The sequence below is a fragment of the Sus scrofa genome, chromosome 14 (genome assembly GCF_054392235.1).
Source record: "Sus scrofa isolate SSC_HxYL_T2T_F1_AM1 chromosome 14, Sscrofa_HxYL_maternal_Yorkshire_Landrace_v2.0, whole genome shotgun sequence".
In the NCBI taxonomy this organism is placed as follows: Eukaryota; Metazoa; Chordata; class Mammalia; order Artiodactyla; family Suidae; genus Sus; species Sus scrofa.
This window is the reverse complement of record NC_139396.1, coordinates 113,863,173-113,882,460: the sequence shown is the minus strand read 5'-3', so window position 1 is coordinate 113,882,460 and position 19,288 is coordinate 113,863,173. Positions and strand designations below refer to the sequence as shown.

General features: G+C 37.1%; 1 protein-coding gene across 2 annotated transcripts in view; it reads left to right on the top strand.

Moving 5' to 3' along the window:
• LOC102167823 (uncharacterized) overlaps positions 1-19,288 on the top strand; it is a 770,457-nt gene that overhangs the window by 488,856 nt on the left and 262,313 nt on the right. The window contains exons 7-10 of one of the 2 annotated variants that reach the window (XR_014827555.1): positions 83-253; positions 2,799-2,903; positions 12,337-12,373; positions 13,715-13,778. The gene's annotated coding sequence lies outside the window, so the exon portion shown is untranslated. The remainder of the gene's footprint in view (positions 1-82; positions 254-2,798; positions 2,904-12,336; positions 12,374-13,714; positions 13,779-19,288) is intronic. The other variant, XR_014827520.1, reaches the window with a different exon arrangement.

Genomic DNA, 19,288 nt, shown 5'->3' with positions numbered 1-19,288 from the left:
TCACAAGGCATTGAGTCAAGCTGATAAAGTGCTGTGTAGAATAAATACAGAAATAACACAGAAGTGCATGTCCTTTTCCTAGGAAGTTTGTTTTTGTGGACTAAGAAAAGACTTCCAGTCTCAAGAAAGACTTGGACGATGGGCCATCTGATGTGCGCTACGTGTTGTCAAGTTTATTTACAAACCTCTCCTCCAACATTACAGACCAAAGAGGTTATCTGAAACCTGAATGATAACTGCAATGTATTTTCAGGTAAATGTCTCACCAGAATATATTGCATTTTTTCCACTTTGGTAGATATTTCGCCCAGATTTTAATTCTCTTTGGCCCATGGGCCATTTTAGCCCTTTTGGTTTTAATTCCATCTGTCTCTGATTAATTCTTTGGTGTTCTTCACCTTTTCTATTGTCACTGGCAGACTATGCTGCAAAGTGCAAATGCCTTTCGGCATGTTTACCAATTCAACTGATTCCAAATGTAGATGAGAGATGCCTTCTGGAGTTGAGATCTGGAATTTTTACCTATCAGAATTTCATAAGGGCCTTCTCTGTGTCTTCAATGAAGGCTTTGAGAAAATGCTTTAGTTTTTGAAATTAGATGTTTCTTATATTTCATTAGGTTTCTATCAACAAGAACTATTTCTTGTTCACAAATAATGTAAGTCATATGTTTAATCAATAGGCCTTGTGTTTCTGCCTTATCCACTCATGAGGATTTCAGTTAATATCTATGCCTCATAATCTGGCATTGCTAGAAGCAGCAAGCATCAAGCCTCTGGCTTCCTTGTAACCTGAGTCAAGTCTTTTCCCCCCACCTCCCATCCCCCAGTGGAGCAGAGGGAGTATAGGCTAAAGGCTAAAAGTGTGAAGAGCTGGGTGTGAACTTGAGCTATGATACCAAGTTTGTATTTAATTCTGGGCAATGTTTCAAGGCTTTTCATCTATAAAACTGAATGAAACAATTGATGTAGAAACAAAAAAGTAAAAAGAAGGATTTACACATGTATTCGTGTACATACATGCATAGTTTTTAGAACACAAAATCAAGAGGTATGTGTGGTTTTGTATGGATAGTGGTGTATGAGAGAAACCCAAATTTAAACTTTGAATTTGCCAAAATGTTTTCTCTTTGTGTCTCTATGTTTCTCTCTGTTCCCCTTCTCTGCCTCCTTCCTCTCCTCTTCTCTCCCTCCCTTTCTTCTTTCTATCTCTCATTCACACACACACACACATACACACACACACACACACACAGCTTTGGAGTACTGATAATCAGAAGTTATATTATCAATTGCCTTAGAGGTTAAATGTTATGTTTATAGATATTATATTTTAGGGGATTTGAAATAACATTCATTTAATTTATAATATGCTTAAGGAATTCATGTGAGCATATCACCGTTAACATCAATATTACATTTGTCTATCAATGACTAAGAATTACATTGAGCCATTAAATAATTTTCATAATATCTTATTTCTCAAATAATTTTACTATTGTTCATTACAGATTATTTCTGAAAGTAAACTTTCAAATCCCTTATCATATTCATATTACAAAATGGCAATATACATACAATGAATGGTCTCTTATTTTGTTATGATGGAGGTTGCTGATGTACAATTCATAATCAAAATGCATATATATAAAGTTTTCAGTGAAATGAAGTTCAACAATTATATGTATATCATGTAACCACCACTTAGAACAAGATAGAGAACGTCTCTATTGCCCTAAAAATTTCCCCTATGACCCTTTCCAGTTAATTCATAGCAACTTCCTGATTTCAAACTCCATAGAAGCATTTTACCCATTATATGGTTTCTTTCTTTTTTTTGGCTGTGCCTGCAGCATGTGTCCATGCCCGGGGCCAGGGACCAAAACCAGACCACAGCAATGACCCGAGCCACAGCAGTGACACCAGATCCCTAATCTCCTGAGCCACCAGGGAACTCCATATTAAATGATTTCTTATATGTGAAGTTATGCAGTATATGCAGTTTTGTGGTTTGACTTAACATCATGTTTTTGAGATCAATCCATATTGTTGCTGCCTATATCAGTGCTCTATCCATATTGAATACGTATGCATATACATACACACACACACTATATTGTCTTTCTATTCATAAACATGAGCATATGTGTCTCTCCATTCTGTTAGGTTTTCCTTTATTTTCCTAAACACTATTTTTTAGTTTTCAATGTAGAAGTCTTAGGTTATATTTTATCAGATTTATCATTACCTATTTGATATTTCTACATAATGCTTGTAGTTCATTTTTATTTTTTATTTATTTATTTATTTATTTATTTGTCTTTTTGCCTTTTCTTGGGCCGCTCCCATGGCATATGGAGTTTCCCAGGCTAGGGGTCCAATCGGAGCTGTAGCTGCCAGCCTATGCCAGAGCCACAGCAACTCGGGATCCAAGCCGCGTCTGTAACCTGCACCACAGCTCACAGCAACGCCGGATTGTTAACCCACTGAGCAAGGGCAGGGATCGAACCCGCAACCTCATGGTTCCTAGTCAGATTCGTTAACCACTGCGCCACGACGGGAACTCCTGTAGTTCATTTTTAAAACCATTTGCTGATGGTATATAGAAATATAGGAGTTATTATGTATTTGCTATGAATCCTGTGACTTCGTGGAATTTGCCTAAAGATTCTAGTTTTCCCCCTTTTGTAGATTTCATAGGATTTTCTATGTACACGATTGCCATCTGTAATCAATATCAGTTTTACTTCTTCCTTTCTAATCTTTGTGTCTTTCATTTCTTTTTCTTGCCCTTGCTAGGATGTCCAGGATAATAATATTGGGTAGAAGAGTTAAGAGTGGACACCCTAATTTTCTTTCCTATCCCAGGGATGAAGTATTCAATTTTTCATCAAAAGTATGATGGTAGGTGGAGTTTTTCATCCATGCCTTTTATTTGATTGAAAGACTTTTTTTTAAATTCCTAGTTTGCGGAGAGATTTTATCATAAGTGGTCATTGGCAATATATATATTTTAAATTATTGCCTCTCATTTCTTGTATGGGGTGATCTCTGCTTCCATTGTTCCAGTAATCTGTCTCTTTCATGTGGATTTGCCTCTGATTGAGTCCCTAATCTTCCTGCTTTCACCAATATTAGCAGAGCCTAAAAAAATTCCAAGTTTTTTGGACATAAACAGCTGTTAAGCTAAATGTTGCCCACTCTGAAGAGTTATTTTTTAACACTAGATATCAGACTTCACACTGCTTATTGAACAACTTGGTGTTAATCATCTACAAGTTCTTTTACTCCATACAGTTTTCATTCTTTCACAGGAATATAACTGAAATTTAATAAAATATAGTAGTGTTTCACATTATCTGAACCAAAATCCAATAATCAGGTTCAAAGTAAAGGAAATTAGTTCATTCTAACCTGTTGTTCAGGTTCATTCTCTTTTGTAAGTGTTAACAGGTAATATGTATATTTAGTCTTATAATAGGACTTATTTTATGCTTTATCCATTTTTACTTTTGAAATGTATATGAAAAACAAGGACATTAAATAAAAAACCTGTGATTTTAAATTTGTAAGAAATACCAACAAGAACTTATGACATATTTGTTTTCTCTTAAAAGAAGATACATTTTCTAGCTCTGTCTGCTGAAAATAATGACAACTCTATCACAATTAGTAGCCATAGGATCCAGTGTGTAGACTAAAACACAATTTTCCACTAAAGCAATTCAGGGCTTCTTGCAGAAATTGCTGCTTCCAAGATTGGAGTAGGAAATTTAAAAGATGAGCTTTTATCTGCTTTCAACTTGAAGGACTCCTATAGGCCTGAGATGGGATGATTTGAACATAAATGTAATCATGCAGAAATGGCCTGAAATCCAATATTGATGTTTAAAATGTTTATGTGTTATAATTACATATTTTTTAAAAAGCAAAACACTCATTAATAAAATTTCAATATGGCTAGATTACTAATTCATTATTCTTAAAAATTATACTCAAAGGAGAAGAATCCAACATTTACTCTCCGTTTCCTATATAAACTATATTCAAATAATTGCTTCATTATAGATTATCTGATTAATGTAAATAGAAGAAATGATAGGAAAAGAAAATTATGGTTTGATAACCCATAAGGAACGATGGATTTGGGCAATGATTATCCATGGCTGTCACAAACTTTAAGTGACGTGTTGATGAGGAATTTTATAACAGAGGGATAAGGGTGACCACACCTGACCGATCAATCATTAACACCACAGAAAGAAAGGCAATCAGATATTTAATGTCTCCTGATATGATATGATAAGAAGTACACATGTTCTTTCCAAACAACTTGAACTGGTTCATGATTAAGCTGCTAGACCTAGTTACCATTTATAAGAAGTCAGAGGATAGAGTAATATGTTAAATGGCACCACAAGGATATCAAATATGGAAAGTAGGAAAACTTACAGGAGAACTGACCTCTGACCTGCTTTCTTTTTCTTTTTTTTTTTTTTTTTGTCCTTTTTTTAAGGCTGCACCTGCGGCATATGGAGGTTCCCAGGCTAGGGGTATTGAATTGGAGCTGTAGTTGCTGGCCTACACCACAGCCATAGCAACACGGGATCAGAGCCACGTCTGCAACCTACACCACAGCTCACGGCAACACTGGATCCTTAATCCACTGAGCAAGGCCAGGAATCAAACTTGCATCTTCATGGATACTAGTTAGTTTCTGCTGAGCCACGATGGGAACTCCTGACCTGCTTTCTTTAATAAATAAATAGTAAGAAAAAACAAGAGGTGAAGTAAAAAATGAGGGGAAGGAAGGGAAACTTAATGGATATATCGACCAATACAATGTGTGGATATTGTTTGGATTGTGACAAAAGTCAACTGTGAAAAGACATGTCTTTGAGACAATCTGAGAAATTTAAACACTGAGTAGACATTGACAATATTAAGTAATTATTGATATTTTATTAATTAGGATAAAGACATTGCACTTATTTATTGTGTCAGAGGTTAAACACTGAAGCAGTTTTGGATAAAATATGATATCTTGAATTTGCTTTGGAATGTTCCAGTATGTAATGGAGGTAGTGAATAAAATGTGTGGGAGGCATATAGGGTGAAACTATCATTTGCCATAAAAACTAGAACACCTTTGAGTCAAGGGGGTGCTATTAATAGTTGTTCAGATTAAAAACAAGCATAAGCAGTCTTGGCCCTTCAGGCAGGTCTTCTCAGGACCATGGAATGCAAAGCTCTGGTCTGGACACGGACATTCAAGTTCTCATGGGAAAGTTCAAGAGGCAGTGCTCCCACAGAGTGCATTTTGTTTCAGCAGGTGAGAGCTGCCCAGGTGTGATGAGATGGTGTCTGACCAAGGAGAGGCTATGCATGGTTTCTAGGCTGTTCTGAATTTAATCTTGCTTCCTGCCTCCTGAGCTGAAGTAGAAACTCCTTATCTTAGTGAAGAGGCCTCCTTAAGTAGGCCCCACCAATAGCAATGACTTCATGCTCACCTCAGGCCAATGGGAATCTAATCTTGGCTATTGTCCTTTTACTTCAAATAACATTTCATAGAATATATGACAGGATAGCAGCTAAGGAAAGCTGCTGCCTAGTCCACTAAAGGGGCAGGAAAGACAGGGAAGCACTGAAGTGTCTGCAGGCTTGTCTATAATATGAAGTACCACATGGTAGCCAGGCACTATCTCATTCAGTTTGTATTTATTTCACAAATATTTACTGAGCCTTCACTACATGCCAGATTCTGGGCTAGGCTATGAGAACCAAGATAAGAGAATCAGTACCTGATCTGAGTTCTAATGGGGCAGATAGGCACATGCAGACTAGTTCCTGCCAGGAGCATAAATGTGGAGACACATAGTTCATTGATTCATCCAAACAACTATGTACAGTGAGCATTATTTTGGACACAGGAGAAATGATACTGGGCAAGATAATCACTCCCTTTCTCCTGAGAAAGATCATCATCAGGCTTGAGTGGCCAGGAAGGGCTTCACACAGGTAAGCAAATGCTGAGCAGAGTCTTGGAGGAGAAAACCTGAGAGAGGGAATAAGGGCTGGGTATTTCAAGCAGGGAGAACCGCAGAGGCCAAGGAACAGAGGTAGAAAAAAGCCAATGCAAATGTCAGAAGGAGAAAAGCTAAATTCTCAACCTTGGGTGGAGCCCATCCTTTTAGCTAATAGCCAAATGTGCCAATCGATTGTTTTAAGGGGTGAATATCCATGGACATCAACTTCTCTCATTACACTGAGTGCAGGCTCAGCTTTCATCTCTGCTGAAGCTCACATCCAACTCTTGCAGCTCCCACAGTCTGGGAAAAGAGTTAGGAAGAATAAAACATGCCCAGGCAGAGCTGGACTTTTCCATCATGTTGGCCCAAGCCCTTCAGCTGGCATTGTGTCCAGGGATTTTTCTCCAGACTGTTATTGGGCATCAGGGAAATCTAAACATCTTTATTGGAGAAGAATTCTAACTAATGAAATAGAATGACTGCCAATAGCACAGTCTTAGGTACCAAAACTCATCCAAAATTACCAAGGGACTCCCTATCTGGGTTTCCAGTTTTTAAAATATTGTTTAAGCCATAGCTATTAAAGTTTGGAGTTGGGTAGAAGGGGTGGGGCTTGGGATTTATGGCTAACTCTGTAGGTCACTAGGGCTGACAGGCACAGAGTAAGTGGTCCCACTAGAATGCATTACTACCCCACATTACTTCTCCTATGACTTGTTTTTCTATCATTTGTTCCCCAAGCTCCAACCCATGGGCTAGCTGCCAAACTGGAAACAGTAGAGCAAGTGGCATAAAAATGACATTTCAGCCTATGGCAAGGACTTAGGGAATACATAACAATTTGCATGAATTTATATTTTCAGGTCAGATTTTTAAATCTTGAAATTGTAGAAAAAAACTACAGGCATGACCTTAGAGCAAAGTTTTTTTTTCTCTTATCACTGAGGAATCATAAAGAATGGGACAAGTTCCAGGTTATGGTCTGAGATGTAAAAAACTCATCTCTACCATCCTCACAACAAGCAAAAAGCTAAAGACACAAAACCAAACCTTCTTTGATTCATCAGGGAATAGAGGTCATAGGGCAAAATGATGCCTCCAAAATTGGAGAAAGAGTGGAATACAAAGAATAACTGGAGATAGAAGCTGTCAGAGTCAGGAACGAGGATCCTGCATAGTAACAGGAGGATTTTAGCTAAAATAAACCCAAAGATAATAGGGAATACAAAAACAAGGACACCAGAAGAAACTGAAGCCTTAGACACCTATAGCTATAGCAGAGTAAACACAACTCCTAATCAGATGAAAATAAATCCTCATGATAAAGACTTACTAACCTCAATTTCTATTAGCCAATGTGTATTGCTTTACTTTCAACAAGAAATGGCAAGGCATGCTTAAAGGAAGAAAGAAGACAATATAAACAGATAAAGCAAGCAACAGAATCAGACTCTGTATGACATAGATTTTGGAATTATCAGAACAGGAACTTAAAATAATAATGATTAATATGCTAAGGACTCTAATGGAAGAACTGGACAGCATGCAAGAACAAATGGGTAATATAAGCAGAGGCTTAGAAACTCTAAGAAAGAATCCACAGGAAATTCTAGAAATCAAATATACTCTAGCAGAAAGAGGAATGCCTTTGGAGTTCCCATTGTGGCTCAGCAGTAATGAACCCGATTAATGTCCTTAAGGATGAGGGTTTGATCCCTGGCCTCTCTCGGTGGGTTAAGGATATGATGTTGCCATGAGCTGTGGTGTAGCTCACAGATGCAGCTTGGATCCCACATTGCTGTGGCTCTGGTGCTAGTACAGAACCTGTGGCAGGCTGGCAGCTGTAGCTCTGATTCGATGCCTAGCCTGGGAACTTCCATATGCTGCAGGTGCAGCCTTAAAAACCAAAAAAAAAAGAAAAAGAAAAAGAAAAGAAAGAGGAATGCCTTTGATGAGCTCACCAGTGGACTGGACACATTTGAGGAAAGAATATGTGATCCTGAATCAGTGAACAAACGGAAATTTCCCAAACTGAAATGCAAAGGGAAAAAAGAATAATAAAAAAGGAACAGAATATCTAAGAACTGGGACACAATTACAACAAGTGAAGCACACGCATAGTGAGAATATTAGAAGGAGAAGAAAGAAAGGAACAAAGGAAATATTTTAAGTACTAATGGCTGAGAATTTTCCAAGATTAATGACAGATTTCAGACCACAGGTCCAGGAAGTTCAGAGAAACAAGATAAATACCAAAAGTATTACACCTAGGCCTATTGTATTCAATTGCAGAAAACCGAAGACAAAGAGGAAATCTTGAAGGAAGCCAGAAGAAAAAAACCTTTATCTATAGAGGAGCAAAGATGAGAATTACATCTGACTTTCTTTTCAGAAATCATTCATGTTTTTAGTCAGAATGAAATATTTAACATGTTAAAAAAAATCAGCCTAGAAGTCTGTAGCCAGTAGAATTATCCTTCAACAATGAAGGAGAAAAAAATACTTTTTCAGACAAACAAAAATTGAAGAAATTTGTTCCTGGTAAGCATGCCTTGTATTAATGATAAAAGCAGTTTTCAGAGAGGAAGACAATGACTACAGAAACTCAGATCTACATAAAGAAAGGAAGAGCACTGGAAAAAGAATAAGTTAAGGTAAAATAAAAACTTTTATTTTTATATTTTTAGTTGTTCTAATAAATAACTGCTCAAAATAATCATAATAAAAATGGACTGGGTGATTAAAGCTTATAAAATATAATTATAGAAAACAGTAACAAATATAGTTGATATTAATCCAACTATATCATTTTAAACATCAATGATCTAAATAACCTACTGGAAGAAACTTACGGAATGGATTAAAAAAAAGAGTGACCTATATGTTGTCTATAAGAAACCCACTTTAAAAATGGACACAGATTAAAAGTAAAGGGATGGAGAAAGATATACTATGCTAACAAACATCAAAAGAAAGTTGGAGCAGCTATATTAACTTCAGGCAAAGATGACTTTGAACAAGGAAAATCATCGGGATGAAGAGGGACACTACAAAATGACAAAGGGTCAATTCTCCACAAAGACACAATTCTTGGGGTTCCCTTTGTGGCCTCAGCAGTTAATGAACCTGACTAGGATCTATGAGGATGCAGGTTCGATCCCTGGCCTCACTCAGTGGGTTAAGGATCCGGTGTTGCCTTGAGCTGTGGTGTAGACCTGGTTCAGATCTCAAGTTGCTGTGGCTGTGGTGTAGGTCGGCCTCTGTAGTTCTGATTTGACTCCTAGCCTGGGAACTTCCACATGCAGCTGGTGCAGCCCTAAAAAGCAAAACAAAAACAAAAAACAATACTTAATGTGTAAGCACTTCATGGAGAGTGTCAAAATATATGAGACAAAAGCTAGTATAACTTCAAGGAGAAATAGATGAATTCACTATTATGGTGGCGATTTCAACATTTCCTTGTCAATACTGACAGATGCAGCAGGCAGAAAATCAGTAAGAACATAGTTTAATTAAATCAACCATCTGGATCTAATTGACATCTATAGACTACTTCGCCCAATAACAGAAAAACACACATTTTTCTCAAGCTTGTTAGTAAATTCACCAAAATAGACCATATTCTGGGCTGTAAAATACACTGAACAAATTTAATGGACTAGAAATCATACAAAGTATGCTATCAGACCTCAATAAAATTAACAAGAAAAGAACTGCAGAAAGATAGCTGGAAAATTCCAAAATATCTGGAGACTAAACACTCCCAACTGGTAACCACTAGTTTGCCTTCTATATCCATAAATCTGTTTTGTCATATTCACTTATTTATTTTTTAGATTCTACATATAAGTGGTAACATACATTGTTTGCTTTACTCTGTGTTGACATTATACCCTCCAGGTCCATCCATTTTTTGCAAATGGCAAAATTTCATAAAAAAATTTCCTTTTTATGGCTGAGTATTGTATACGTGTGTGTGTATATATATATATGTCTATATACACATACATATGTGTGCAAATATATGTATACACATACATACACACCCACATATATATACACACCATATTTTCTTTATCCATTCATTTATTGATAGATACTTAGGTTGCTTCCATATCTTGGTCATTGCAAATAACACTGCTATGAAAATTGAGGTTCATTGCGATAGGTGTGAGGCGATGTCTCATTGCAGTTTTGATTTGTATTTCCCTTTGATGAGTAATACTGAGTATCTTTTCATCTGCTTATGGCCATCTGTATCTCTTTTTTTGAAAAATGTCTATTCAGGTCTTCTCATTTTTAAAATTGGTTTGTTTGGTTTTTTTGATATTGAATTGTATGAGCTATTTATATATTTTGGATATTAACCCCTAATCAGTCATATTACTTACAAATATTTTATCCCATTCAGGAGGTTATCTTTTCATTTTGTTGATGGTTTCCTTTGCTGTGCAAAAGCTTTTAAGTTTAATTAAATCCCATTTGTTTATTTTTGTTTGTGTTTCATTTGCCTTAGCTCTGCCTTAACATTTTGATTAATAGCTTAATCTCAGCACAGAGGGAGGGTTCAGGAAACAATCATAATACTGTATTTTGACCCTTTCATTTGAAATTTTTATCAAGTAATAGAATGAAAATCTAGAAGGAATGTGTATTGAGTTAAACATAAACAACAACAAAAATGAATGAGAGGCTCAGGATTCAAAATTACCATATCAGCACTACACATAACAGGAACAAATATAAAGGCCCTATGTCAGGGTCCCTAAGACCACCCTCAGGTTTGGTGATTTGCTATGGGGACTCAGAGCACTCAGCGTACTGTCGTACTCACCTCTATGATTTATTACAGTGAAAGGATACAAAACAAAATCAGCAAGGAGAAAAGGCACATGGGGCGAAGTCCTGAGGAAACCAGGTGCAAGACTCCAAGAGTCCTCTCCCAGTGGAGTCACACAGGATGTGCTTAATTCTCCCAGCAATGAGCTGTGACAACATGTGTTAAACATCTACCAGGGAAGATCATTAGAGAATCAGTGCCCAGGGTTTTTATTGCGGGCGAACCATAGAGGCACCCTCTGCCTAACATGTACCAAAATTCTATGTTTCCAGAAGGAAAGCATGTATTCAGTATAAACTATATTGCCTGCATAAACAGCTTAGGCATAGAAACCCATTCTTATTAGGAAATGGTGGGAAGCCTTCTCAAATCCAAGTCCCCAGGTGTTGGTCAAGGGCTAACCTTACAAGGAAGCCCTTTTAAAGATAGCAGTCTCATACTTGGTGTGGTAACTGTTTTATGCATGGCCCACATTAAGAAGAGTACCAAATTCACTGTGCACAGGTACAAGCATCGATGAAGTGATTGGCAGCAGTCCAAATGAAACAGATCTGATGATTTCAGTTGACTTCGAGTGTGGAGCTTGGAGTATGATGAAAAAAACTTGGTTATGTCCTCAAAGATATCTGAGCTCAAATACTAATCAACCACCTACGAAATCTGAGATCTTTTTCAAGCTACTTAAATTGAGTTCCAGCTTCCTTATCTATAAAATGGGATAGTAATAATAGTAATTAATTTTGAGAATTATTATAGGGGTTAATAATGAATTATGTGTGAAATATGGCACTCAATAGGTGGTAGCTACTGCTATTAAGCTTAATATGAACGAATGTGAAGTGGCTGGTAAAAAAAAAATAGATCCCATTTGGGGGCTTATTTTTAGTTAGGAGCAGATTTTAATCAGTATTTGGAAACTAATTCCACTGCCTGAACAATTAAATTATTTGATGGCATAAGATATACAAGGAGAAAGCCTCTAATAGCTGGTGAAGTTCAAAAGATCATTGGAGTCTGTTGGATCTGTAAAGAAAACTATTGTATTTATAATGGATAAACAATGAGATTCTGCTATACAGCCCAGGGAACTATACCTGATCACTTGTGATGGAACATGATGGAGGATAATGTGAAAAAAAAAGTGTATATGTATATGTATGGCTGGGTCACTTTTCTGTACAGAAGAAATTAACAGAACATTATAGTAAATCAACTATAACAAAAAATTAAAAAGGAATATTTTTGATCTGGAATGTAGATTATATCAAGAATCTTCAAAAGGCACTAAGAAAGTAGAACATGAAATTTTTAAAGAGTGTCAAAATTTGATTCAAACATTTAAAGCACTCTTTTAGAAAGATGAGATTATCATTTTAAATTATGGAGTTCTAATGGGTAACATTAAGACAATTCCTTAAAAATTACTAGACAGAGTGGCTAAAATGAAGAATATTTTTCTTATAACTAGATTCATCTGGAATTGGAATGGAAGACAACTGGAAGTGGTGAGTTCTTCAGCCTGGGATATGTTCAAAGGAAAACCAGATGAAGCATCTTGTAGAACAGATTTCTGTATGAGGGGAAATGAGCTCGCTATTCTTGAGGAATCCTTTTGGTTATGTTGTATGAGAAAAAAATCAGTCATTTTTGCCTATGTGGAACACCTTTCTATTCTTTTTGGCAATAGCATCCCAGTTTTTCAACTCTCATTCCCAATCTATGAAATTTAGTGTCATGACTTAATCCCTAGCAATGGGGAAGCCATGTGACTCGGACCTGACCACTTAGAACACTGTCTCCTCCTGCTACAGTAATTGGCTCTGGGGTGGGCACATGTCAAGAAAGGCCAATGAAACTTCCCAGGGATTAGGCTGAAGCCACTGGGGAGGAGAGGCTCTTGGTCCAGTGGGATTCCTAAGAAGGTGGTCTATAGGTTAGACCTTCTGGGACCAATTTTCCACCTGATTCAAGAGCCTACTAACAATGCAGCCAACCCAGAGGAAGCAAAAGCTAGAATCAGAGACAGGAAATGAGAGAGACTGTCCTGATAACATCTTTTGAGGCTCTAGATCCGGCCACTCCATTCAGTTTTATAAAGCAATAAAACTCCATTTTTTTTTTTTTTTTTGCTTTAAGTGGTTGAGTCAGTTTTCTGTTAAATGGAACCACATGAGCTTTAATAATATATTTGTTATCTCAGTTGTCAAACAGATAGAGATATTTTATGAAATGAAGTATCTATACAAACCTCTTCTGATTCCAAAGAGTATGGATACCATTTATAAATATAATAGGGTTAGCTAAAGTTGGTATTCAAAAATATATGCCAGAAAGTCTTGCACAGTTGTTAAAATTGGGTTGCACATTTACTCTGAGGTCTCCAGGGAGCCACTTGAAACAGAAAAAGAATATTATTTGAAACATCAGCCAAAGAGGCCCAGTTGCAGTGTTCATGTAATACAAACAGTGCTTGAGGAGGATGATATTTGCTTCTCCAGTGGTCTTGGTGAGGAGATCACATCCACATCAACATCCTAGAGCAAGAGAGCATTAACAAAAATGCTGCCCGTGGCTCTTCATAGTACCCCTCACCATAAACTGGCACCACAGAAAAGCAAAGGGAAATATAAGCCCATCTTTACAATGTCAAAACAACTCAGTACATTTCAATATCTAATCACCGAGGAACAGTCAGTGCTCTGACAATCCGGCTTCATTAAAAGGAAGAACTGATCAAATTTGGAAGACTGAATGGATCGTATGTCCCTCAGGAGGTATTGGTTGAGTGGCAGGGCCTCTGTATCTGATTTTGTGGTCTAATCCCTTCCCTTCATGTGGTTTCCCAGGTGAGGTGTCAGCTCTGCTCAACAAGCTGAATGCCCTGACACAGGGCTGCACCTAAGGAGGGAGGTATGCTTTTTACTGGTTCATTAAAAGTGCAGTCTCCTTAAATAGCCAAAACAATCTTGAAAAACAGAACAGAGTTGGAGATCTCACAATTCCTGATTTCAGAACTTATTACAAAGCTATAATAATCAAGCCAGTGTGGTGCTGGCATAAAGACAGACTTATGGAACAATGGAATAGAATAGAAAGTTCAAAAACAAATGCTCACAAACATAGTCAATTAATTTTTGATGAGGGAGCCAAGACCATTCAGTAGGAGAAAGAAATGTCTTTTCAACAAATGATGTTGGAAAAATGGATATCCATATGCAAAAAAGAAAAATTGGACCTTTATTTTATATTGTATACAAAAATTGACTCAAAATAAAACAAAGGCCCAAATGTAAGAGCTAAAACTATAAACTCTTAGAATAAAACATAGGGGGAAAGTTTCATGGTATTAGATTTGGCAATAATTTCTTGGATATGACACCAAAAGCACAGGTGACAGAAGTAAAAATAGATAAATTTGATTACATCAAAACTTAAAACTTCTGTGCATCAAAAAGACACAATTAACAGAGTGCGGGAAACCTACAGATTGGGAGAGAGTATTTACAAATCATGTAAGGATTAATTCCAGAATATATAAAGAACTCCTACAATATAACAGCAACAACAAAAAACAAATAATCTTATTAAAACAGGCAAAGAACTTGAATAGATAATTATCTAAAGAAGATATACGAATGGCCAATAGGCACATGAGAAGATGCTTAACATCACTAATCATTCAGGAAGTAATAATTGAAACTACTCTGAGATAACAGCTGATATCCATTAAGATGACTACTGGAAAAGAACAAAGCAAAGCAAAACAAAAAACAACCAGAAAATAACAAGTATTGGCAAGGATGTGGAGAAATTGGAAATCTTGCGCACTGTTGTTAGGAATATAGAACAGTGCAGCTGCTATGGAAAATGATATGGCAGTCATCAAAAAATTAAAAGAATTATCATATGATTCAGCAATCCCAATTCTGGGCAAAGAGCCATAGAATCGCAGGCTGGCCTTTTTCTTTTCTCTCTCTCTCTCTCTCTCTTTTTTTTTTTTTGATTTTGGCTGCATGCCTGTGTCATGCAAAAGTTCCCAGGCTAGGGATCAAACTTGCACCATAGCAGCAACCTGAACCACAGCAGTGACAATGCTGAATCCTTAACCTGCTGAGCCACCAGGGAACTCTGTTAGCAGAGTCTTGAAGAGATATTTGCATACTCATATTCACAGCAGTATTATTTATAATAGCCAAACTATGGAAGTAATTAACAGATGAATGGATAAACAAAATATGATATATACATATGATGCAATATTATTTAGTCTTAAGGAAGAAAATTCTGAGACATGCTACAACATAGATGAACCTTGAGAATATGATGCTTACTGAAATAAGCCAGTAACGGAAAGACAAATATTGTGTAATTCTTCTTACATGATATAGCTAGAACAGTCAAATTCACAGAGACAGAAAGTAGAATGGTGGTTTCCAGGGGCTGTGGGAAAGGAGACATGGCGAACTGTGGTGTGGTTTTTTTCAGTTTCGTGTAAAAAAAAACACTGGAAATTAGTTACACACAGTGTACACAAATGTAATATCAGTGAACTGTACACTTAAAAATGATTTAAGATGACAAATGTTATTCTCTGCATTTTACTACATTTTTAAAAAAGGTACAGTTTTATCTCCAAGCCACACTTTTGTGGAGCTACATCCCTTCAGAGGGTCTTCTTGGTCTAATTTGCCCAAAGGTGTCATAAAAGATAGCTGTGGCTCAGGGACCATATATCACAATGACTTTTTGGACAAATTTTGAGGAACATGTTGAGGATATAATAAGGGAATATATGCACAAAAATTAATATGTGTCCCAAAGAAGATCAAATCCAAATGTCCAAGAACATAAATGGTGGACTAATTTATCTTGAGAAAAGTTATAGTGTCTGAAAAGACTTGCTTCTGAAAAGAAATCCGTTCAGCCTTCACACAGAGGTAGAACAGAAACACATTTGTGCAAGACTAAGTAAACAGTCTTGATATGCTTGAAACACAGGACAAACAGGACCAAGCCCTCTGAGTTTGAAGTGATAAAATGCAGCCACACTGATTCTGAAAATGTTCTAAGTATTTTCAGTCACCCTCCATGACCATAAAACTATTCAATAATTTACCCAGAAGATGATTAATTTTAAGCAGTGCCATTTCTAATGAAACTGCTAAGATAAATTAACTACAAAAATGTACTTTCAGAGCTGACCTATAGAGCACAAGTATTAGATATAATCTAACTAAATGTTGGCAGGTGGCGGATTTGGAGATTAGAGAAACTTATTTTAATTCATTATTTTGGATTAATATTAGATACAAGATATATTGGAGGTCTCCAAATTTATGACTATTTTTGAAAGAATCATTATAGTTTATCTAAAAAGGGATTAGGTAAAATTTAAAGAGAAGACAGTACAGAACATATTCATCTTTTACTACATAACACAATATTACCTTTTTTTTTTTTGCTTTTTAGGGCCACACCTGTGGCATATGGAAGTTCCCAGGCTCGGGGTTGAATCAGAACTGCAGCTGCCCACTCTACACCACAGCTTCAGAAACATGGGATCCGAGCTGCATCCTTGACCTGCACCACAGCTCATGGCAGCACTGAATCCTTAACCCACTGAGCAAGGCCAGGGATCGAAACTGCATTCTCATGGATATTAGTCAGGTTTGTTACCACTGAGCCACAACGGGAACTCCAATACAATATTATCTTATTGATAATACTCTTACAAAATGTATTTGTTTCAGAGATACTAAAGGGCAGTTTCATGTATAAGCATTAGTGATTAGGGATTTGATATTAAAGGATTCAATGGAAAGAAATTATTGAAGGATGTTGATTCTCCCTAATTTTTCCATACATTTAAAACAATTCCCATTGAATACACCATGTGACCACTTTAAGACCTAGCCAAAAAAAAAAAATGAAAAACATGAATTCTATTAGATTATATATAAGAAAAATCATTTTACTAACAGGTGTGAAAGTATCGTGTGATTCAGAGATAAATACAAGCATACTGATAGTGACTCTAGTATGATATTAAATGAGAGGTGAAAAATGCTTTGATTATTTAGAAAGCAAGATTGACTGGATAACCCCTCTGGAAGAGCAGAAATAGATATAGATCACTATCTCATGATGGATTTAATTCAAATTGATTAAAATTTTAAATATAAAACTGGAAAACATTAGGTCTCAAAACAATATGGTGAATCTTTATGTAATCTTGGTGAGGAGATAGAATTTCTAAATATGATCCCAAAGGCAGAACCCTCCCTCAGAGGGAGAGCTTTAAAAGATTTCATGCATAAATTATACAAATCAGCAACATTTTTTTCAGGTACTTCAGGAATGGTCACAAAACTGACTATGATTAGGACACTGAGGATACTCCCAACGGTGCTGCAAATCCCCCAAACAGAAAACAGCGATCCATAGCCATTGACTTCAATACAATATTTAGGAAAAAAAATTTAAAAATATCCACTCTCATCTCCCCCATTCATCTCCAAAGAAACCCCCAGAAAAACAAACCACAAACACACAGTAATCCTTAGCATTTAGAAACTTAAAACTAAAACAACTTTGGAGTTCCCACTGTGGCTCAGTGATGACAAGCCTGACTAGTGTCCACGAGGATGTGGGTTCAATCCCGGGCCCCACTCAGTGGGTTAGGGATCCAGTGTTGCCATGAGCTGTGGTGTAGGTTGCAGACGAGGAGGCTTGGATCTGACATTGCTGTGGCTGTGATATAGGCCAGCAGCTATAGCTCTGATTCAACCCCTAGCCTGGGAACTTCTATGTGCTGGTGTGGCCCAAAAAACAAAACAAAAAAACTAAAACAACTTTATATCGAATTCTCAGTTTAGAGCAAAAATTAAAATTGAAGTTGAAGAAGGAGGAACAGTTAAAACATTACACAGCTACATCTGTGGGCTGGAGCCAGCACATCACTGCCAGGGATATTTCACAACTTTCAAAGCTTTTAGTAAATCATAATGCAAAATGGAAGGCAGGGCACACTTTTCGTTTTTTCCTTGCCATATAATTAATGAAACCCCAAAGAGAACAAATCCTTTAAAATGAAGGGGATGGAATGGGTTTGTTTAGGGCAGGTTATCAAGCTGACATGGGATTTCAGAAAATGTTGAGGCAATGGGAAGGAAACAGGGGCATCTAAGCATATGAAAAAGAAGAGGAAGCCCCCAAAACAGAATAGGGTCACAGAAGGGGCTGTAGCAAAGGTGGGAAGCCCTGGTCCTTAACAAGTCTACAGAGATCGCTAAGCTCTTGGCACCCTTGACTGCCTATGCAGACCCAAGGCAGTTAATTGCCCCCACTCCCCAGTACACACAGTTTTAATTCCTTCTCCACCTTCTATCATAGAATGAAAAGCTGTCTAGCATGGATGCAGTAGCCAAAAATCAAAGACCAAATCATGAGAGTACTTTTTTGTTTTTTTTTGTTTTTTGTTTTTTGGTTTTTTTTGCTTTCTTAGGGCGGCATATGGAGGTTCTCAGGCTAGGGGTCCATTTGGAGCTGTAGCTGCTGGCCTACGCCACAGCCACAGCAACTTTTGATCTGAGCCGCATCTGACCTACACCACAGCTCATGGCAACGCCAGATCCTTAACCCACTGAGTGAACCTGCAACCTCATGGTTCCTAGTTGGATTCCTTCCTGCTGCGCCACGATGGATACTCCCATGAGACTACTGAAGAAAAGGCAAAGAAGCCTGAAACATGAGAAGCCTGAAACATGGCACCCAAGATCAAAGCCATCGTCATTAAGGGTCTTCTCTGCACATGTTTCACCTCCTACCCCAGTTGTCATTTTAGGGAATGAATAAGTGGGAGAGAATCTGAGAAAGTCAGCCTTTCCCTCCAACCCGTAAAGACTATTTGGTGTAAAAGATCAAAATAAATTAGTTTTTACACAGAGATTGTTTTCCTTAATCACTAGCAGTTGGGGTTCATGAAGGAGGTCAGTTCAGCTATAGATAAAAACAAGGAGTTGCAGTGTGAGTTAAAATGCATGAGCCTACTACATCTCAACCCATCTTATACCCTCAGCAAGTTTACAGTTTTCTGAGCATCCATCTACATGGACTGGTGTTTTCCAATCTCCATCAAACACTCAAAAACTATCTGGCTTGTCCATTCTTTCTTTCTTTCAGCTATAGTGGAAGGTGTCTCTCTTCTTCCAGTGAAACCATAGTTACTGCCCTTGAACCCATGTTCACCACCTGTCTTGTCCTATGATAACATCCCCTTTTGTCTTTTCATCCTTTAAAATTATGACTTACATATGAAAAATAGCTTCTGCATGATCTCCTATTAATGTCCTGTTGTCCGCATTCAAACCTGTGCAGTTTTTATAGGGTCAGGAGCTACTCTGAGGCTCTGTTGCCTTCCA